The sequence below is a fragment of the Mus pahari genome, chromosome 3, assembly GCF_900095145.1.
Source record: "Mus pahari chromosome 3, PAHARI_EIJ_v1.1, whole genome shotgun sequence".
NCBI classification, from domain to species: Eukaryota; Metazoa; Chordata; class Mammalia; order Rodentia; family Muridae; genus Mus; species Mus pahari.
The window spans coordinates 126,576,272-126,599,602 of record NC_034592.1 but is presented as its reverse complement, the minus strand read 5'-3'; the positions used below and the strand labels follow the sequence as shown (position 1 = coordinate 126,599,602).

Genomic DNA, 23,331 nt, shown 5'->3' with positions numbered 1-23,331 from the left:
ACCTGTTGAGTTATTCTCAATTTTAGAATCTGCACAGTAGGTTTCAAGCACAGATTCCAGCAGAGGGATCTTGGTTCAGTAGGTCTGGGGTGAAACCCACAAATGTACATTTTTAGCAAGTGGGCAGATGTAGCTGGTACTGTGTGGGTCCAGGAACTACAATATACTTTGAGGGCAAGTGAGGGGTGTTGGTCTCCTGGGTTTGATCTTAAAATAGTTCCAGCCGATTGATGGTAGTATTTTGAGGTTTCTGGAGAACAAACAGGAGCTGTGCCTTTGAGGCCAAAGCAAGCAGAGCCTAGACTTTGTTGAGGATCTGTTCATTGGCCAGCCTGAGCCCATGATGGGGGGCTCCCTGTTGGTGTTGTCGTGGGTCCTGCCCACAGCCTCTTGGCTGCTCTACCTCAGCAGGAAGGCAGCCTGACTTCCAGCTGCCATGCCTCTATCACTGCACTGGAGCTTCCTCCTCCAGCTGCTGGAGCACACCCTGCCCACAGCAGGTGGTGACCATAATCACGAGCAGTCATTCCCATTGAACACCCTTGACCAGTGGTGAGACCTTACTGGAAATGGCCAAGGACCACCTAGGACTGAATTCTTCATGCCCACAGCTGGAATGGCTTGATAACTCATCTCTTACTGCTTCCCTCTATTATCTCAGCTCTGCCAGTTCTGCCCAGTGTCCCCCTAGGAATAGACCCCAGACTAATGCTCCCTGAGTCCTTGGCTCAGGGGAAATCAACTTAAGACATGAATGAGAGATACTGTACGTCCTTGAGAGGGTCACATTTCTTTCTTTTTTTTTCTTTTGAAAGGGTCTCATATAATTTACTCTGGCCTTGAATTTACTGTGTAGCAGAGAATGACTTTGAACTCCTGATTGTCCTGCCCCTACCTCCTGGGAGTGTTGGGATTACAGGTATGTACCACACCATTCCTGGCTCAGACCCTACCTTGGCCTGGCTTTTTTAAGTGCTGAGGAATGAAACCATCCTAGACAGATGCTGTCCTGAGATACATCCCAAGCCCACAAGGGCACAGTTAGAAAGAGAAGCACGAGCTGTCTTAGAATATCATGGAAGGTCTGGGAATAGCAGGCAAGAGGAAGGTCTCAGGGCAGGTGGAGGCGTTCTGCTGGTTGCCCTTTGGAGTTCAGTCAGGATTACCTCAAGAAAACATGCCAGAGGGTGTGCTCAGGAAGAGGCCTGGAAACCTGGTCTGAAGGCTTTTTCTCCCATGTACGGAGGCTTCTCACATTGTCCATGTGTGTTGATAGGCTCTGCACATTTCTTCTGTGTTCACCTCTCCTGCTTGAAGCAAGAATGTGCAGGTGGGGCTCATACCACGTGAGGCAAAGCTCTTGCTCAAAGGTTTGGGGAGTGGTTGAGAAGGGTGTGCTGGTGGACAGAATTAAGATGCTCTCCAGGCACCCTGCCCAATGCTGGGAGTTCGTCCAGCCTTCCATATGCATCAATGGGATCAATCTAACTCCCTCGCTGGCTCTGCGGCGGACTTCAGTTCCCACCCCAGCTCCTCTCTGGGCTCCTCTCTCCTTAGGGGCATCCCCTCTGCAGCCTTCCCTCCCCCCAAGACTCACACACAACCCCACAGAAATGAGTATGACTAGAAAGTATGCCTCAAACTCCTCCATTTCCTCCAACCAGACACTTCCTGTGGGGGAATTCTGGAAGTGCTATGGTTGATCACCTTTGGTGGGTCATTTGGAGAGACAAAGCCCTCCAGAGTTCCTCTCGTTTCCATTTTTCACTTGGCTCAGGACAGCATGACACCTATGGCATCAGAACACTCTGCCAGGAGCCTTGTCAGCTCTTCACCCATAACCAGAGATCTAAAGGAAGTTGGCAGGTGTGTGTGGTCATATGCCTGCCTGTAATCCAAGTGCTCGACAAACGGAGGTGGGAGGCCAATAGGTTCAAGGCCAATCTAGGCAACACAGTAAGACTCTGTCTTGAGAGAGAGAGAGAGAGAGAGAGAGAGAGAGAGAGAGAGAGAGAGAGAGAGAGGAAGGAGAGAGGAGAGACAAGGAGAGGGGAAGAGAGGGAGAGGGAGAGGGGCCCGGAAAGGGAGGGGGAAAGGGAGGAGGGAAGGAGAGGATAAAGCATCTTGTGTGTGTGTGTGTGTGTGTGTGTGTGTGTTATGGTGAACACCTCCAAGTCTTTATGTGTGTTAGATAAACAGACTATCCCTGAGTTACATCCCAGCTCATGAAAATGCTTACAACAAATCATTTCATGCCTATGATTAATGTGGAGAAAATAATCCAAAATATGCAAAATATAATATTATATATTTGAATGTATAAATCTAAAACATAGAGGGAAGTTTATGACTAAAATGTTAATGTTGGTGCAGTTTAGAATTATGAGAAATTGGAAATTATTTAAATGTCTAATAGAAGGGTAATTAAGTAAATTGCAAAGAATTCTCTTGTTAGACTATTAGGAGTCATTAATATAGTTATTATGAAGACTGTGGGTAACCGAGGGACACTAAGTATGAACGTAAACAGCAGTGTGTCCAATCACAATTACAAAAATGCTTGCCTATAAAAAGTGGTCACCATCATTAAGGGAATTCAGGGAAATACTGATTAAAGCCAACACATCCTCACCAGAATGGCTAAAGTCAAGAGAGCAGCCATCCTGAGTGCTGACCCGAATGCTAGTCAGCCATAATCTTCATTCTCACTTTGGAATATTGTTGGCTTCCTGTAAAGTTAAACATACACACTTATTCTACGGACCCACATTACTCCTGGGCGTTTCCCAAAGATAAAGGCCACACATTCACACACACAAAAAAAACTTGCACAGAACGATCGATCATAGCATCTTTATGCACTATAGCTCCAACCCAGAAGCAGTCTAGATGTCCATTAATAGATGGCGAGATAAACCAATGCTGGTGAACTTTTCTTTTGGAATATAAGACAGCAATAAACTGAAGAAATCGTTGACATTTACAGGATCACATGATGAATCTCAAAAATGTCCTGCCGAGCAACAGAGGCTGGAAGGAAAGAGCGTACATATAATTCCATGAACACAAACTCCCAGAACAGGCAAAACAGGCCTGAGGCTACAGAAGTGAGTTCAGTGGTCACATGGAGTAGGAGGCTGAGGAAGATAGATTGAAGGGTCAAGGCAGGCTTGTGGGGCAAAATAATATTCTAGATCTTTATTTGATATGACTGAAATACACTTATCCAATTTTATAGGCTCGCATTTTTTTGGTGGGGGAGGGGCACTGGGGATGCCAGATAGCTACTCTACTAACTGAGCTACTTCTAGAGCCCTGACTTGCACTTTCAAAGTACATGGTTTGGAGCAGTGAAATGGGTCAGCAAGCACTCGCTGCCATGCCTAGTGATGTTAACTCCATCAGGACCGAAGTGGCAGAAAGAGAAAACCAACTGCCGAAGTTGTCCTCTGACCTCCACTTGCACACTGTGGCACGTGTGTGCGCACACATACACAGAATTTCAAAGGAACTAAAAATAATGCATGAATTTTAAAACATATAATTTATGTCTCAAGAAGGTAAATGTCTATGAATAACATATGTGTATTTGTTGTATATGCAATGGTGTATAATACATATATACATACGTGTCACTTGACTAGAGGACGATAGAAATATACCATACATGTGATAGGGATTGTGTTTCATCATATTTTAGGTGATTATTTTCTCTTTTTTAGATTTATCAAGGTTTTACCTGTGTGATTCTCTTTCGTTCTACAGTATAATAAAGCACTCCCATTTTTAAACTGCAGGTTCCTGACAGCAAGCCCTTATAATGGTCTATAATACACTAGATTTTTAGTGTGATGAGCTCCTGTACATGCTTTTTGTGTGTGTATCTATCCCTGTAAGTCTTAAAGCATCTCTAATCTCCAATTCTTAGTAAACTGGCCACAAATATCCTTAAGGGAAACAAATACCTACATGTACTTGTATCATCTACTATCTTTCTATGTACTGTTTCTTCTTTTATTTCTTCAGACAGACTGTTATGTGGTCCACACTGGACTCTAAGTAACAGAGGCTGGCTTTGAACTCCTGACCCTTCTGCTTGTATCTCTCAAGTGTTGGGACTACAAATGTGTACAGTCACACCCAGCTATATTGTCTCTTTTTAACTACAACATTTCATGTGCTCACCAAGGACTAGGATACACTGTCTTTATCATCTAACACCTACCTGCCTAACCTATTGTCTTAGTTAGGGTTTCTTTTACTGCTACAAAACACTATGACTAAAAAGCAAATTGGAGAGGCAAAGGTTTAATTTGGTTTACACTTCCAGATTATAAGCCATCATTGGAGGAAATCAGGACAGGATCTCAAGCAAGGTTGGAACCTGGAGGCAGGAGCTGATGCAGAGGCCATGAGAGATGTTGCTTACTGGCTTGCAGAACCCAGGACTACCAGCCCAGGGATGGCACCACCCACAATAGGCTGGGCCATCCTCCATTGATCACTAATTGATAAATTGCCTTACAGCTGGATCTCATGGAGGCATTTCCTCAATTAGGGTCCTTCCTCTCTAACGACCCTAGAATGTGTCAAGCTGACACACAAAACCAGTCAATACACCTCATACCACTGAGCTACAATCCCAGCCCAAATGATAAATCTTTGTTCTTTATATTCCCCACCAACCCTTAGCCTAGGAAAAAAGAAAACCACATAAATACAAAGAAAATAACTCCAAGATGGTACAGAACCACTAGGTTTGGTGGCCCGGGCTGCCTACTAAATAATCTCCAAGCACGGATACAAACGGGCCCTCTTGCAATGTGAGTGGTGTCCTCAGTGTGTGCCAACAGATCTTGATCATCGTCCTTGTCTCACTCCGTCCTAGCTTTGTGATCTTGAAGAAACTCATGCTTATTTCCTTATCTGTGTAATGAATGGGGCTATTGAGGTTGCTAAACTGAGTTAGTGTATGCTCAAACCATAAAGCATTAAGCGCATTACAGTAGAGTTATTCATAAACCAAACTTAGAGACTATTCTCCTTCTTTATTTTCACTCATGTACATGCGTCTGTGTGCGCATGCACGCCAGCACGTTTGAGGATGCCTTTGGAGTCCAGAAGAGTATGTCAAATCCCACGGAGCTGGAGTTACAGGTGGTTGTGAGTCTCCTGGTATGGGTGCTGGGAGCCGTACGTGGGTCCTCTGGAAGAGCTTGGAGCATCTTAACTGCTAGGCTGCCTCTCCAGTGCTGTGGCTCCAGTGCCCAACTTTCTTTGCCTCTCTTTTTATCACATCTTTATCAGCTTGCACTCTGTTCCCTGAAATTGTGAAGCATCTTCAAGCTTCCGGGCCTTTGCACAAACCGTGTCCTGCCTTTGCTGTGCCTGTTGCCTTCAGATGACTTAGGTTTCAAAGCACTTGAGGCTTCACACTAAGATAGCCCCTTCCCCCACCACTCTTCCTTTCTATCACGCTAATCTGATTTTTGTCTAGAGCCTTCAGCCATATCTGCAATACCAGAGATAACTCTGTCTTCCTGTGTGTTCCACCCAGGGATCTCCTCTGCATTCCTGCTCTGGAGCTTTGGGCTCTTATGAAGTAATGTGGGTGTTGTCTGGACACATGCGGGATGATTCCCATGAACCCAGAACCCCACCTGCTAAGCCCCTAATAGGCAGGTAGCGTATACAGTGCAGATACGCTGGACAAAGAGGCATTTCCTACTTGTGAGAACTCTTCCTGCTGCTCCGATGACCATGCACAGCACAACATAAGGATAATTTACTTGTGAAAAATTTCACCAGAACGCTTTGTACCCCAGTGGAGGACAATTAAAGAGAAGCCTGCAGGCCAGAGGAGGCCATTGTTAGAGAGCTCTTGCTTGTTGTGCGAGGCTCCTCCACTGCCATCCAGACCATCAGCAGAGGGCTCGTGTCTGTTAAACTCACTACTTCAGCCTTAGCCCTGGAGCACAAGCAGATGTTTAAAAAAATCATGCACAGATCCAGGCATGGTGGTGCCTGCTGCCATCCCAGCACTCTGGTGCATGGTGCAGGAAATGATGAATGAAGTTTGAGGTCTGCTTGGGTTATATGGTGACCTGCAGCCTCCACACACAAGTCATGCACTGAGAGAAGAAACATTTACTGACATTGGGCTACACTGTATCTTCTCATTCTAACTGTTTCTGCATAAGGAGACACTGTGGGATAAACATGGCTCCTTTCCACCCAGTTGCTGAAGGAATCCGCCCAAGATGTGCCTGTTGGCTTCAGGTCTGAATGTTTGCCATGGCAGCAAGGTTCCTCGGTGACCAGTAGGCAGTGAGGACTGGGGAATAAGGAGGACATTGTCCTGCCCACGGGCATGCCTGTGCTCTGAGAGGAGCTGGGGAAGGAAGACACCTCTGCCAGCCAGGTACGGAGCTAGAGAGCTCTGCCCTCCGTGCACCCTCAGAGCTGTCAGACTGAGGGCTGCAAGGCCCTGGTATGGGCACGCGCATCTTATCAAAACCACCGTGGAGTTTTCTAAAGCACACCAAACCCGGATCTCATTCGTTTTCATGTCTGAGGGAAAGCAAGCAAGCTCGTCTTAGGGAGTTACTGTTTGCTCTGCTGAAGCAGCGCCAGGAAGGCCAGGTTTGTGGGTGGGTCATTCTGGAAAGTGCCAGCTCACTGCCACGTGTGCCGCTTGCCAGTGACAGTCACCACCACCCTCTTAAGTAACTCGGGCAGAGCAGGAAGGCGCCCTGCTCCTCCTCCAGTGACCACCCAGTTCATTTCCAGAACACTCTTAGTCCCTGCCTGACCCCTCCTCTTCTGAAGACCCAGGGGCTCTCCCCAGGCTCCTGCTTCTCTAACTGGAAGATACTTTGGGTCAATTCCCTAGACATTTGACTAATGCAGCCCGGTATGTCATCAGAACCTCTACACAGTAGCCAGTCCTTTACTTACTTTGTATTTAGATAATGAGTCTTCATAAAAAGAAAATAGTGTAGAAGGAAAAGATTAAAACATCACATCAGAAAGTTCCATGTATTTTTCTTTGTATGCATGTGTTTGTGTGTGTAATTATTTATGTATGCCTGATCACTTATGTGCAAGTGTACATATATGTATATGTGAAGCTAGGTATCAAGCTTCGGATATCAATTTTTTTTTCAGCCATCATTTTTTTTTTTTTTTTTTTTGAGACTGGTTCTCTCTATGGGACCTGGGGCTTAGTCTGGGTTCCATGGCCAGCAAGCCCCAGGAATCCTTCTGTCTCGGCCGTCACAGCACTGGGGTTATAAGCATGTGCTTCTATGCCCAGTGTTTTTAATGTGGGTGCTGGGGATAGAACTCGTGTCCTTATTCTTGCCAGGAAAGCACTTCATTAACTGAGCCATCTCTCCAGGTCCCTTTTGTACTTTTCCTGGTAGAGTCTCCTCTACTATCCGAATGAACTCATATTACTTCTATGCTATATAGATTGCAATAAAGCTGGGCCTGGGGAGATGACTCAGAGGCTAAGAGAGCTGCAAGAGGACATGAGTGTTCACACCAGCACCCATGAAAAAGCTTCAGACATGACTTAGCATTCTAAGCCCAGCATTATGAAGGATGGAGACAGGAGGATCATTAGGTAAACGGACTATCAACCCAGACTCTGACAGATCCTGTCTCAGAGGAATAAAGTGGAGAGTGATAAGCAGGATGCCTGATAGCCTCCTGTAGTCCCCACACACACATGTGCAGGCCCCAAATCACATTCATACTCACACATGTACAAAGGCAAACCAAGAGCACCAAACTGCGGTAAAATGTTCATCTTGACAAGGCTTGCATACTTGCCTTTCTGGATGTGTTTTGGAGAACCTAGAGATCACGTGAGTGTTTATGATGCTCAGTGGTCATTGACTATATTCAGCATCACCTTGGATTGAGGCACACTTCTGGATGTGTCTGTCTGTGAGGGTGTTTCAGAGGTGATTAACTGAGAGGGAAACCCCACCCAGAATGTGGCAGGCACTCTCCCGTGGGCTGGGGTCTCGGGTGGAAAGAATGAAAAGAAGAAAGTAAATCGAATGCCTGCATTCACCCTTCCTTGTTTTTATCTACAGCCAAATGTAAGCAAGCAGCCTCAAGCTCTGTAGCCACATCATGGGTCACATGCTGCCACCATGCCTCCTGCCTCAGCCTCTTCAGTACTATAATCGCAGGCATGTACCACACTTGGCTTTAACATGGGCCTGGAAAGAATGGCTTTACAACCGAAGTCCCCCAAACTCAGTGTCTACCTTACTCACCTTTGGAGATAATTTGGCCAAAATATCTGCAAAAGTATCGCATAATAAGTCACTGAAACGAGTATAAACGTGCCTTGCATCTTTGCCCCTTCATCCGTCACACCCAGACAAATATGCACACCCACAGAGGCCCCCCCCCCCGAGCATCGTGGACACCCGAGGAAATGATGCGGGAGGGAGAAATGAAATCTGACTGTATCAAAGATCAAAGTCTGGTCTCCCCTGATGAGGAAGGTTATCAGAAGAGTTCGAAGAAGAGGGCTGCTGCCACGCAGGCTAAGCTCTGTCCCCTCACCCAATCCGCAATCCGACTTCTCCAGTTGCAATTGAGATGGGATGTGGGGAGGGTTATGCTGAGCTGAGATGGTGTTGTTGTAGCAGCTGGTGGTAGCGCGCCTGACAGGCTGAGACACAGACGGAGCTCAGTCCCCCTTCTGGGCCCTTTTAGAATTTTGCTTCTGGCTTAAGGATCTTCTTCAAAAACTCTCACTAATGATTAAAAAATAAAGAACGAAAAGGCTGATTAGCAGAGTTTGAGGAGAGCCACACAGTGATGAAGTGAGGAGCTGCGGGTTTTTTTTAAGTCTGGAAGGATGAACCTGGAAGAGGAGATGCAATAATAAGGTTTAAGTGCCAGGCACTTATTAATCAACAACGACCCACATCGTGATCCCTTAGCAGAGGCCCAGCATGGAGCAGGGGGTGTGTGTGGGGAGGGCTCAGCTCTGCCAAAAAGCCACAAAGATTAAGACTGGAAGAAATAAGCAGATAGGACATAGTGGTTTAAGATAGACATAAGAAAGGACTTCGTGGAACTCTAAGAGACTTGCTTATTGCAGAACTAGAATCACAGGGAATCCAAGAGGAAAAAGAACAAATCCAGTATTATTGTTGCTGAAGTGTGGCTGCCTGGACACAGTGTCTCTTCATAAATCCAGCGTGGCAGTGTCCAAGGGGGATCCAGGACAAGGTAAAAGTATTTAGCACTGTCCTATGGGCTTCTTAAGGACAGAACACAGCCCAATTCAAATTCAAAACCACCTCCAGGAAGGTGTTTGGAAAACTTAGGTCCCTGTTACACAATAAATGCCCAAAGGCAAGCTTTCAGAAGGACAGACTGGAAAGAGAGGGTGGGGGGAGAGTTGCGTGGAAGCCAGTTCAGGCTGTCATAGTTCCTTCACAGCCCTTGTCCTGTGCACTAACAGTGGAGGGAATCCCACAGCTGAAACTTCATCTACTCCCTAAACCAATTGCCCGCCACCACCTGCCACTGGCGGAGGACAAAAGGGCCTATTTGTTTCCCCCCCCCCCCCCGCTCTGTCGAAGTCTTTAGCTACTTGTAGAGACTACTGTATCCCTGAGTGAACGAATAAGTAAATGAGCAGTGACTGACAGAATTCTGGATGACAGCTCTCCACCTGTGGCAATCCTTTTGCTTTTGCTTACTTATTTTGTGGTGCGGGTGATTGACAAAGGACACTCGTGCATACTAGGACAAGCTCCTTACCACTGAGCCAAATCCCTTCTTCTGGTAATATTAATGAAGGGGTAAGATGTTTGGGTAGCTAAACGGCTTCCACATCCTTTCTGCCCAGGGATAGAACAACAAAGGTCCGTTGGACCTCCCAAACCGATTACCCTGGGTTGTCCACGTTGTCCGTGATGTCCAATGTGTGGTATCTAGTCAAGCCGGGCTGATATCAGGACCATTGTTTCTCTGAACTGGTACTTCCCCTTATCTGAGAATATTGGGTATGAATGATTCTGTAGATTTCAGGATATCATGGCTAAACAGTACAACTGGACAGGGTCTTTGAACAACTAAACATTTTTTTTTTTTAAAGACAGAATCTTGTTATATAACCCAGGCTGCTCTCAAACTTGGGATTTTTTCCCACTGCAACTTCCTACATTCTGGGATTCCATGTATGTGCCACTACACTCAGCTTCAATTAAAACTCCTCGGACAGCTTTCCATCTGCCCATTAATATCCAAAGAATGGTCTGGCGAAAGGATGGATTCTTGTATGTCCTTTTATGAAAGCAACGAGTCTCAAATATTTTAAGTTGGTATGGATTATTGTATATGACCAGAAATGTAAGATTATTTCAACTCTTGATTAATATATTGTACATATGCAACTCATAAAAATGTAATGTAAAATTCTGGTCTTATGAAAGCTACTATCGCAAACTGTTTAGATAATTAGAAATACAAGTTAAAGGTCATCTATAAATCTTACTTGTAGTCTTGTTAGGTACTAGTTTAGTTAATTACAGAAATAAGCTTTATTTACTCTTTTGTATATGTTTTCAAAGTTAAGAGGATAGAAAATGGCTAGATACAAGCAACATTGTCCACTCAGATATACTATAGGTAAATAGATGGTCTTCAAACATTTCAGAGATCTACAGAATATGGCATTTAAGATATTTTAATAATAAAAGGCTTTTCTGACAGAGAGACACATCAGCTCCTGGCAGCACCCCAATCTACTTCAAAGAAGATGATGGGCACGGAGTTTGCTTCAACCATGGCAAAGCTAGCCACTGGGCAGAAAGCTGCCCTTACCTCAACAACTGACAGCAGGCTGTCCAAACCGTGGACAAGCAGACACTGGCGAGTCAACTGTCCGACTTTGCAGAGACAAGGTTGGCCTGTCCTTTAAACAGAAAAGTCTCTCAGATATTCTGGGCCTCAGACATTCAGAACCTTGGGTGACTGTCCAGGCAACCAGCACTCTCTGTCCTTTCTATGGTTTTGGAAGTTGGTTACCCGACACTTTCTATTTACTCAGGTAATACTTATTCTTCTCAAGTCGCCGATGGGGTTGAAGACTAGATTGTAATAGTCTTACAGTTTTTCTTATTAAAGGTTAAAGACAAAAGCTTATGTTGTTTAGGATCTACAAAAACGTTTAGGCTCTAAAAAGGTGTTTTTAGGCTGATAAATGCAAGTTATGATAAGAAAGTGATTTAGGTGCAGAACTTTGGACTCGGCATGAGAGGACAGATAGTAGAATACTTTCTCCAAATTAGCCAAATACAAGTGGACTGGACATTGTAAATATAATTCTTACCCTATAGTCCTCATAATTGTTCTTATTGTACAGAGTTTATTGATATTAGAGAAAGCCATTTTTTTTGGACTAAAAGAGGGAAATGTAGTGAGAATTTTGGTTTCTTTAAAAAAAAAGAAGTTATGTTATGTGAATTTTTTGCTGTCGTTATAATCCCAGGTGTACTGGGCTGCTTCAGATTGTCCAAGCCGCTAAGGATGATTGCATCATACTCTAGGAGGGGTGCGAATTTTGCCAGCTGCAGACAGTTTGTGTTTGGAATTCTGGGGACTCTTGAGAGAGTATAAATGGGAGAGCCCTGAGAGAGCCCGGGGCATGGCTGCTGCTGCTCTTGCTCCTCCTGCTCCTCCTCCTCCTGCTCCTCCTTCTCCTCCTCCTCCTGCTCCTCCTGCTACTCCTGCTCCTTCTCCTGCTCCTCCTCCTGCTCCTCCTGCTACTCCTGCTCCTTCTCCTGCTCCTCCTCCTGCTGCTCCTCCTGCTGCACCTCTTGCTCCTCCTGCTCCTCCTTCTGCTCCTCCTCCTGCTCCTCCTCCTGCTGTTTCCATCGCTGCTGTTCCTGTTGCTGCTGTTTGTCAAGTGGTCATGAGCAAAGAGATGAGCAGAAAAAAACTTGGAGGTCCTGACAGTGAAGACTGGACTTGCCCCAAGGAACCAAACACCCCTAAGCAGCAGGAAGTAGTCTAAAGAGACTTATGCTCCTGTCCTCTCTAACTTCTTTAAACTAGTGTTGGAGGGTTGGAAGGGATTAGGGTGGAGTAAGGGTTGGAAGGGATCAGGGCGGTAAGTATAAGGACCCAATAAAGTAGCCCCCCCCCACAACACACACCTACAGCCTAGAGCCTGAAAGAGATGGTAGAAATGAAAAAGGTTTCATTAACTCCTGAAGGGTCTGTTGAACCTGTTCATCTCTCCTTGGAGACAGTGGAGAGATGAACCCTGGAAACATGCTGGTCTTCAAAAAATTGAGTTTGACAAAAAAATTTACTTTGTCATTTATGAGTAGGAAGGCCCAGACAAGCCTTTGTACTTCTCTGAAACTGGGCTTCCTGTCCTGAACCTGAAGATAAGTCAGGACACTTCTCTGTTGTGACTAGTGAAGGATCATTTGAAAAGCATTGCAGAAAACACCAAGCACTGTAATGGTGGCATTCATCTATCATTGCATTTTTTTTTTCCTGTTTACTCTGGGAACTTAAAGCCAGCCTTTGGACCAAGTATTGACATTTGCATAAGGCCTCTTAGCTCACTCCCAACCTTACCCAACACAACAAACCAAATATTCTGACCTAAGTTACCTTTCAACACCATTAACAACTACATATATTGGTAACTTAGTTCAACTTACTATCTACTTTATTTTGTCTTATCTTTTTTAGACACTATAGTCTAGAGTTTTTTTTTTCTGTGTATAATATTTTTTTCTGTGTATAATATTACTCTGGTTTTGAGGAGTACAGCTGTAGAATTTAAATTATCTAGGAGATCACACAAATTCTCTACTCTCGATCTTGTGAGAATACAGCAGCCATATGCTGACTGGGGAATAGAAGGGTACTCACTCTGTTTTTAAGCTTTTAAGTGCTAAATTTAAGCCTAAAGGGCCCTGTCTTCATTCATTCGTTTGTCAATTCATTCAAGGACTGTCTCTGAGTTATGAAGCCGACCCTGTTAGTGTCTTACCCACATCCCCTCTGTCAGCCCTGTGCCCATAATTACAAACACAGGCTACCTTCTTCTGGGTGCTTTCTCCAGTATGTGGGCTGGAGATGCCTGTGAGTTCATGCTTACTGGCATAATTTTAAACCAGGGCTAGACAGACACTGGAGAGTAAGGACCCCTCTCCTGGGTTGCTGCGACGGTTCCCTCAGCAAGTTAAGGTGCTTGGTGCTCAACCTGAGGACTTGCAGTCAATCTCAGGTCCCACATGGTGGAAGGAACTAACCAAGTCCTACAGATTTCCCTTTGACTTGCATGTGTGTGCGCATGCCTGTGTGGACACACTCTGAATACATTGAATTTAAATCTACTTCTAAAACTTCCCTCCTGAGACACATTCCATGCTAAGTCTGGGGTTCCTCAGTGGGATTCTGCCTTGGTGGGCCACGACAGTTATTTCTCTAATGCTCTCTGTCCTGGTTTTCTCCCACTATCTCAAGTTCCTGCTCCTCCGTTGCATATTATTATCAGCATCTTCCGGATAAGCCCCTGGTATTTAAGTCTCTCTCTCAGGGTCTTTTTCTGCGATGATACCTTGACTAGCGACCTCAGTGGGCCTGGACATGTCAACCCACACATGCATGATATATGATTTTTTTTTCCTGTTTTCTACATAGACTTTTTTTTCTTTTAGATGCAGCTTCATTCTATAGCCCACGACATCCCAGATTTCACCACGTACTCCAGGCTGTCTTTACACTTACAGCAATCTTCCTGCTTCAGCCTTCTGACTACTGTAATTACAGACATAAATCAACATGCCTAGCTTTATTATTTTTCTTTATTATATTTTGGAATTGGGAGATTGAGACAAAGTCTCAGTATGTCACCCAGGATGGCCACAAACGCATAATCCTCCTACCTAAACTTCCCTAGGCTGAAATAATAGGTGTGCACTACCATACCTGACTTAGTATTTCAATGTCTCTAATATTTTAAAATTCTGCCCATTCACCAAACTCTGTCTCTGTCCCTGTCTCTCTCTCTCTCTCTCTCTCTCTCTCTCTCTCTCTCTCTCTCTCTCTCCCTCCCTCCCTCCCTCCTGTGGTCTGGATGACTACTGTGCTCAGTGATGTAATGGAACTAGTTCACTTATGAAAGCTGATTGCGATATTTGGGGAAAATTTTTGAGGAATGTATTAAACACGAGCATTATTAAAAATTAAATCATCTAAAATTTGCCATGAGGTGGATTTTTAAAAACAAAGATAATAAATACTAACTATCATTGTTTTGCTCATATCCACATAGAAATGGTTTACAATGACACAGGATTGCAGAATTCTCCTTTATTGTTGTGACCGGACACCGTGACCAAGGCAAGTCTTGTAAAGACGTTTAATCGGGGCTGGCTTACAGGTTCAGAGGTTCAGTGCATTAGCATGAAGGCAGGAGCATGGCAGCGTCCAGGCAGGCATGGTGCAGCAGGAGCTGAGAGTTCTACATCTTCATCTAAAGGCAAATAGGAAGAGACTGGCTTCCAGGCAGCTAGGGAGAGGATCTTAAAGCTCACATCCCCAGTAACACACCTACTCCAAAGCTACCCCTTCAAATAGTGGCACTCCCCGGGCCTAACATATTCATACCACCACAACTGGCATTCTTAGGCTTCCAAATTCTACCTCAGACCCTGTACGTCAGCTCCACAAAAACAATAGTGCAATGACAGATATTGGTGTATACACGAAATGGTCCCATTTTATGACCTAATGATGCTGTAACTGTCTTGTTTGTGTGGTATATTCTAAGCTGTTTGTGGGGTGCAATCACTCAATGTTGGGTGTCTCAGAAGGTGTGGTGGAGCCTAAGTGAGGTGTTGCCTGTTGTACCTCCCTCATGAATTCCCTCAGGAGCTTTCATTTAACACCATGTGTACTGTGCTAAGTATCCTGTCCCAGAAGTGACACGACATGACCCTATCCCTCAGGTTAGAAAGCCCAACTCAAAGATGACTCCTATCTCTCCATCACCTGGGCTCATCAAGCCCTGTTTCCATCACCTTCTAAACACATGAATACCACCCCATCTGAACCCTTCCAAGATCTCATATTACTTCTTTGTTGAATTATTTTGATGGGTCCTCTCCCAACCCAGTGGGTCCCCAGCCTAGTTGGGTCTCAGTTATTCAAAGATTGTGCTGAATGATCGTAGATGTCATGCACCAACCTTTTGTTGAGTGGTTACCACCAGAAGAACAGCCTCTGTTCTTCCCAGAGGCACAGAAATCCTTCCAGTGTGCAATCTTTATGTATATGGGCTCCGCAGCCAATCACTGCTTCTTTGACAATGCCTTGGGATAGTGGGCAGGTTACTTGCACTCTCAGAGCCTCAGGTTTCTCATCTTTAAAATGGAGATAGTTATAGAACCATTTGCTCCATTCTGAAGGTTAGATGAGTTTACACATTTGTAGGGTATTTAAACAATGCATAGCTCATGGTAAGCCCTAAAAATATTGCATATTCCACCTTGCCTTTTTTTGAAAAATTAAAAAGTTATTTATTTTTTGTGTATGAGTGTTTTGCCTGGTGCGCGCGCGCGTGCGTGCGTGCGTGCGTGCGTGTGTGTGTGTGTGTGTGTGTGTGTGTGTGTGTATGAGCACCACCTGCATGCCTGGTACTTGCAGAGGTCAGGAGAGGATGCTGGGTCCCCATCACAGATAGTTGTAAGCCACCTGTGAGTGCTAGGAACCTAACTCAGGTCCTCTGCAAGAGCAACAAGTGCTCTTAACCTCCGAGCCATCTTTCCAGTCCTGTTTGTCTTTTTTTTTTTTTTTTTTTTTTTTTTTTTTTTTTTTTTTTGAATGAGGTTTTTGTTTCATATGTCATCTTTCTACAGTTGTTGACAAAGCAAAACCACCTTTATAACTGTAGTATATCTTTATCTTTCTGCCTACTCTTAAAAAAAAAAACCCCACAATTTAGTAATCAAAAATCAAAACATTGTCATGAATTAATAGACTATGCTTGGTGATCAATCTTAGTCATTTATTTTTTTTTCCTAATAAGAAAGCTTCATTTGTTATACACATGCAATTAAAACTCAATATATTCCCCCTTTTTGGAGTCTGGTCGACAGGTGTATACTTGCTTACAAACTAAGTGTTAGCCTTTTGAGGAGTGTACCACTTGGTGAATTTTGCTACAGTTGTGTCGCCATTACTCTATCAAGATATGGAACATGCCCCTCTCCCCTGCTCTCCTGTGATCAGCAGTGCACACAGTCTTCTCCTCCCTTTTCTCACCCTGGTCAGTCTTCCCTGGTCTCACCCTTGGGCATCCTGGGCTCGAAGCAACTAGCCTTTGACCACGTTGCTCTTTGTCAGGTCCATACTTCTTAGCCTATGTACCTTCCAGACTCCCTTTGAGCTTTTCTGGTCTCCTCTCTGTGTTAACTCTCTGCCTGGTGTTCATTCCTAAACTTCCCCAGGCCTCTCTGGATACACTGCCACTTAGTGTTGAAATCTTCTATCCACATCGGAATTCTACATGGTAGACTGCCATCTGTGGACAGCAGGAACCTGTTTCCTAGGCTTCAGCCTGGAGTCTGCTGAGCAGATGGCATTGGGAGGCTGGACTGTGACATGGATCTTCTTCCTCATGAGGCTGGGTGTACGTGGGATTTAGCTGACTGGGGGCCGTGTTGGAAATCCTTAACTCTGCAATGCCTCACTCCCCTCAATGGCGTCGTCTGTTCATCTGTCCTGGAGGTAACTTTCTCCAGGGAATCCTTGGGTAGTCAAGGTCAAGCCTGGAAAAGGGGAGCTGGGGACCGGAGTCCATACAGCACGGCTAGACAGAGGATGAAGGGAAAGGGGCAGAGGGAAGGCATAGCTTGCACCATGCTACGCTATTCCATCCTGAGATGAAGATTGTGATTGAACCAAATATTGAATTAGGGAAGGGAACAGATAGAGGGCCCCTTTTGTAAACACTCCTCACCACCGGGGACTCGCAAGCCTATTGCCCAATGGATAATATTTACAGAACCTGTATTTGTCAGCTCCTCCTCTGCGCAGGCGCTATGCCAGGAGCAGGTTCCCATGTAGAAGGTATAATAATGGCCCCCACCACACCCTCTGCCACTCACGAGCCTGCTAAGGGCTTCTTGCCTTTAGCCTGACAATGCTTTCTTTCTTTACTGATGGAGGTGTGAGGTGAGTTAGATTCTCCCCCTGCTGAAGAGACTTTTAGCCAACAAGTGCAAAGAATGGGTAATGAATAACCAACATCTTCATCCCTGTTGAGGAGAATCTCTGGGGTGTGTCCCATAGGGTTTTGCTGCACCCCCAGTGACACAGGCCCTGGCTGTTCCCACCCCACAGCGGCTGCTTGCTTGATACCATGCTCTCTCTGTTGGCTCTTTCCCATCCCAGTTCTCCATCGCTTCCCAGATCATCTCCCCAATGAATTGCAGTCAGCCCTTTAACCCACCGTTCTACAGCCACAGATTTAACCAACGGAGGCGCAACAATATCTGTAAGACACTTGTTTCTGTATTGAGCATGTGCAGGTTTTTCTCCCCTGTCATGACTCTCTAAACAATACAGTGTCACAACTATTTATATAGCATCACATTGCATTAAAGTCAGAGTATATCATCTAGAGAGGATTTAAAGCATATGGGAGGAAGTGCAGAGGCTCTATGCAAATCATTTTATATGAGACTTGCCCATCCCCAGACACTGCAACCTGGTATAGATGGTCCTGGGACTAATCTCTGTCAGACAGTGAAGGACTACCACATCGGAACCAATTCCTCCTGCCAGGATCGACTTCTGGGAAAAAGTAAAGACAAATAGTGACCAAGAGGAAGAACAGCCCTGCCACGGGGAAGTCTTTGGGCCCTTGGTGGATTTGGGGATGACTTTTGGCTGCATGCTCAGCCCGCAGTCTTCCCTGGACACTAACAAGCACTACCGAATGGATGAATAAATGTTCTTACTTATCCCCACAAGAGAGAGTAACTGTCTTAAAGTCCATTTATGCTCAGGGAGGTAAATGCCTCCTCGCCCATGATCCAGCCAGACTGGTTGGTAGCAACTGCTGACCAGAAGCTGGGATCCTTAAATTTTATTTCAAGTGAGTCTCAGCTCTGGAAAATGACTGTGGAAAGGTGATCTATAGTGATTCCTGCTGATTAATCATTAATTCCCTAAGACATTGCTGGGACTCAAACTAGAAATAAATGGTTTAGTTTCAACCTAATCCCTCTGTATTCTCTCCCTGCAGTTTTACTATAGACCAACAAGTAGCAATGGCCTGTGGGGTGCTCACGGAGGAACTGAGGCAGGAACTCTGCAGCCACAGAGGCTGGGGCAGTCGTAGTTCTTTGGCCTCTTAGAACACTACATCGTAGAGCCTGGGGAGGTGGCTCAGTGGGTAAAATGCCTGCTGTGAAGGCCCTGAGTTCAAATCCCAGCATGAATGTGAAAACTCCAGGTGCCACCTACAATCCAGCACTGTAAAGATGGAGACTCAGGAGTCACTGGTCAGGGGGGTTGGTTGAGTTAAAGGAGTGGGCTCCAGGATTATAGACAGACCCTGCTCAGAGCAATAGAGAGAGAGAGATGCCTGATACCAAATTCTGTATGGACTTGAAAGAGGCCTGGGGGACATAGGAGAGAGACCAAACGTCATTTCAAATAGGCTGGTCTTACCTCAGGCTCAAGGGGATAATTTTAAGAGCTGCGGTTAAAAGGGTTATAACCTAAACTTACGCTGGCATGGTGTTTCATGCCTTTAATGCCAGTACTCAGGAAACCGCGGCAGGAGGATCTCTGTGACTTTGAGTTCGAGGCCAGTCTGTTAAACAAAGCAAGTTATAGGACAGCCACATAGTGAGACCTTGACTCAAAAAAAGAAGAAAAAAAAAGCACCTAAAGTTAAATGATTTCAACTGGACTTGGTTTTGAAGAGAGGCTTTGGGCTGATGAGATGGCACAGGGAAAGTAATTTTAAGTACTTTCTGTGCAAGCCTGACTGAGTTTTGATCCCTGGAAACAACCATGGAAGGAGAGAACCAAGCAGTGTTGGTGCATGGTAGCATATGTATCCCTCTTCTAAATAGGTGTTGGTTGGTTTTTTTTGTTTTTATAAAGGGGTAGCTGGCTAATATTTTGAGTATCACTAGATCAATTTCCTGGGTTGCTATCATATTTTCTTGGGCCAGAATCTCATGGTCCCAACATCTGAAACCAAGTGTCACAGGATGGATGTAAGTCTGCCATGTGATTTGTACAAGGACAGTATCTCATTCTGTTTAGGGAGTGGCCTTTCCTATCAAAATTTCCACCTCTATTTCTTTTGTTCTTTTCAGGTCTTCCACCTCAATTCTTCCACTTATCCAAGAAAATATGGAATGCAGTGCCTTTATGGATAGATAAGGCCCCATCCTCCCTTCTCTGACCCTTGCAGAACTCATCTTTAGACCCAGAGAGGCTGTGTTATTTGGGTTTAAATAAGGCATTTTCCCAGTTGTTCACGGTTTGTGCAATCCTCCTCAGGGTGACACTCATCGCCACCTCAGCCCGGCAGTGTGGAGAAAAAGAGCAGCCTGTGGTCAAGGGGATTCGAACCACGCTCTACCGGCCTAGGCGGAGCCGAATCTGAATAAGCGGTGGCGTAGAGAGCGGTGGCCTGGAGTGGGCGGGACCGGCAGAGGACCTCCCTAGGTGGGCGGGGAGTTAGAGACCCGCCCCCGCGCAGAGCTGAGAGTTGCGCTGCGCGGCTCCGCCCCTTTTCGGCCCCGCCCCCCGCGGCTCCCCGCAGCTCCTCCTCTCGCTCATTGGTCGAGACGTAGACCCTCCTTTTTGGCCAATGGTCGCCACCGCGGCGCGGCCGTTCGCTACCTGATTGGCCAGAGGTCCGCAGAGTGGCGGCTAGTGAACCAATGGGAAGAGGCAGCTCGATGAATGGCTGGTCCGGGTGGGGAAGGCAGGAGGCGGCGATCCCGGCGGAGGGGGCCGTTCGCCAGCTCCTAGGCAGAAAGTGCCACGACTCCACACACGCGCACGCAGCCAGCGAGCGGCCGGAGCGGACGGCGGACGGGGCGGACGGCGCCAGGGTCGCAGTGTGTGCAGCTGCTCAGGGGCGGCTTCTCGGTGGAGGCTCGGCCGGCTCCCCTCTCGCGGTTCCGCGGCGGCGGCGGCGGCGGCTGCTCTTGCCCTCTCGCTCTCCCTCTCGCGTCTCCGGCTGCAGGTAAGAAACTTGGCCGGGCCCTGCAGCGGCGGCGGCGGTGGAGGCGCGCGGGCTGGGCCGTCGGGGCGCCGGGCCGGTCGCGCCGCGAGTGACACGTCTCCTCGGCGGCCCCTCCCCCGGCGGCGCCGGCCCGCCCGCCCGCCCTGGCGGTAGCTGCGGCCCCTCGAGTGGGACGGAGCTGCGTGTGCCAGGCCGAGCCCGTGCAGGGGCGTCGGCCGAGCGCGCCCCTCGGGGTGGATGCCCCCCCCCAGCCGGCCGGCCAGGAGCTGCGGCGGCCCCGCGGCGCGACGTGGCGACCCCTCCCTCTCGGCCGGGCCGTCGGGCCGGCCCGCGCGCTCCGAAGTTGAGCTAAGAAAGTTGGCGGCGGGGCGGGGCGGCGCACAGCTGGCGGAGGAAGGGGTTAAGTTTCGGGAAGCCACCGGATGACGTTGCCGGGCCGGAGTCCGGGCCGGAGGGGGTTGGGGGGGCGGAAGGCGGTGGGCCGGCCTGGGACGAGGGCTGAGACTGGATTGGCGACGCGGGGACCCAGAGCCCCGGGCTGCGGGCTGTGGCCACTGGACACGTCGACAGCCCCGACGGGGCGGGCGGGGGCCACAGGGCTCGCCGCGGGTGCCGTCCGGGACTGGCCGTAGCAACTTCCCGGAGTACGGGATGAGGCTCCCTGCTCCCCCTGGCGGCAGGGCCGCAGCACCGTTTCCCAGCGGGTCCTCGCGGAACCCGCACGAGGGTGCGGGACCTGGCCAGGGTCGGGGCCACCCGGGGTCCTGCCTGGCGTCTCTTTCCCGCGCCCACGATGAATGGACCGGTGGTGCTAGGCCTGGGCGGAAGTCGGTACCTCCGGCCCGGCGGGCCAAGCGTCCTGGCACTGGGCCCGCCGTCTGTCCTGGCCCGCCAGGCTCCCCGGCAGTGCCCGGGGTAGGGAGGCCGGTTGACCCGGGCTTCCTGAGGGCTGTTCAGGATGCTTCAGGGACTCTTTCCCGTAGGTGTCACGCTTCGTGGACAGTTGCTAACCAAGTGCTTTCTCTCAAAGGTTTCCCATTTCCCCATCTGATAAAACAGAGTTCCTGCTTGTCTCTGAGAGACAGCAGTGGAGACCCAACACGTGTAGGGAGTAGCCAACTGGTATTGACTGTTCTTGTGGGATGTGTGTTTAGGGACGTGAGAGACAAGGGAACAAGGTGGAGCCTGGCTTGCACTGTGAACCACTGCAGAAGTTACACACCTGGATTCTAGCCCCTTGAACACCGCAGGGTCACGGCTCCTAACCTCTGAACCTGGGGTTTCTTTATCTCTAGCCTGAAGATAGTACCACCCACTCACCACTGGGGTCAGGGGACCTGAGCAGGAAGTGTGAGATCTTGTGCAAAGCAGAGGACAATTTGGCAATCAGTCCTCGGGTCAGAGGTCAGGACCGGGAAACACCAAGGAAATGAAACTTGGATGGATCCCTAGAGCCTCCCACATCTCTCTGTTTGCTAAGCTAGCCGTTCATTTGCTTAAAGCCTAATGGTGGGGGTTGGGGTCCTGGGTTGAATTTTGAGTAAAGGCTCACATTGTAGGCCGAAGAATTGCACATTGGACACAGTCCTTCACAGTTAACTATCCTCTCACCATCCACACCACTTCCTTACATTTTTTTTCCCTAGCTGTTACTGTTTATCTTAATTTCCTAAACCTAGAGAAATTTCTGGGATTTGCTGGGGGTTGTCGTAATGTGTTAATGAACTTTGTTAGGTCAGTCCACTATGGTCTGCCAACTTGTTTCTCTTTAGAAGCAGCTTCCTGTTCTGAGGGCCTGGAGATGCCACTTCCCTTCTGTTTAAGTACAGGAGGAGAGCTACTAAGGTCAGCACAGATGCGGGGGCAAATCTGGATTGCAGGCTCCTGGGCTAGTTGAGGCCTACAGAATAGCAAGCTTGGGGGATGAGGGCCAGAGGAGGAGATCTAGAGGTTTGGGATCTGCGGGTTTGTGTGAAGCTGTGGCATAAGCTACAACAGAACTTTCCGTTTTCATATTTAGGACTTGAGCTCTGTTTACCTGTTCTAAGTGGTATTATAATGTGTGGGTATTTTTTGTTGATACGAAACGTTTTCTTCATGCTCCTTTTATCCTTTCCCTCCTCCCATCCTGCCCTCCTTTTTTTCCCTTTCTTTCTGTAGTTTTTCAGGACAGAGTCTGAGGTAGCCCTGCCTGCCATCCCTGTCATCTAGGCTGACCTTGAATGCCTGGCTCTCTCGCCTCTACCTCCCAAGTACTGGGATTACAGGTGTGCACCTAAACACCCTGCTTGATGGGGAGTTTTAAATAAATCCTGAATCGAGTCACATTCGAGCAATTATGCTCTTTGCTGAAATGAGCCTTAACTCTACATGCTACAATAATTATATAGCACCAAACTCAGTTTAAACGTTTGCATGCAAATGATTTAATTGGAATATTGGATTATTGTGTAGCAGGGATACCTTTTAAAAGCATAGGAACCCAGATTCTTACTCATTCTTTTATCCCCAGAAGCTATAACTAATAGATTTATGACAAAGGGGTAGAGTCTACAGTCCTTACAATTTTCCTTGTTCAAATCTTGCTTCTAGAAGGAAAACATCCATTGTGTTATCCCTCTATAAATTCCAAGCCTACAATGGGGAAGGCCTCTGAGTTTCTTTCTCCAATGAGCAGTACAAACATGAACTGTCTGGCTCCCAGAGGAAGCCAAGATTGGGGCTCTTAGGGGTTTGAAGTCCCAGGTTTCCATAGTTCTTACGGATTAGAGAGACTACCATCTCATGGTATAAAAGAATCCGAATCCAACTTAATTTTAAAAAGCTTGCAATTTAGAATTGGATACCACAGTGATTTTAGACACAATACACCCATATTTAGGGTAGGTATGGATGTCACACATTCAGTACATGAGAACCTGGAAGCCCAGCAGATAAGAAAGTTTGGGAATCACCGGGCGTGGTGGCGCACGCCTTTAATCCCAGCACTCGGGAGGCAGAGGCAGGCGGATTTCTGAGTTCGAGGCCAGCCTGGTCTACAAAGTGAG

The 23,331-nt window shown here is 47.1% G+C and overlaps 1 protein-coding gene across 2 annotated transcripts in view; it reads left to right on the top strand.

Annotated features, from left to right (window-relative positions):
- The first annotated feature begins 20,022 nt into the window (after positions 1 to 20,022).
- Positions 20,023 to 23,331, top strand: part of Rrbp1 (ribosome binding protein 1) — a 63,787-nt gene continuing 60,478 nt past the window's right edge. For both annotated transcript variants that reach the window (XM_021193335.2, XM_029535810.1), the window contains exon 1: positions 20,023 to 20,284. The gene's annotated coding sequence lies outside the window, so the exon portion shown is untranslated. The remainder of the gene's footprint in view (positions 20,285 to 23,331) is intronic.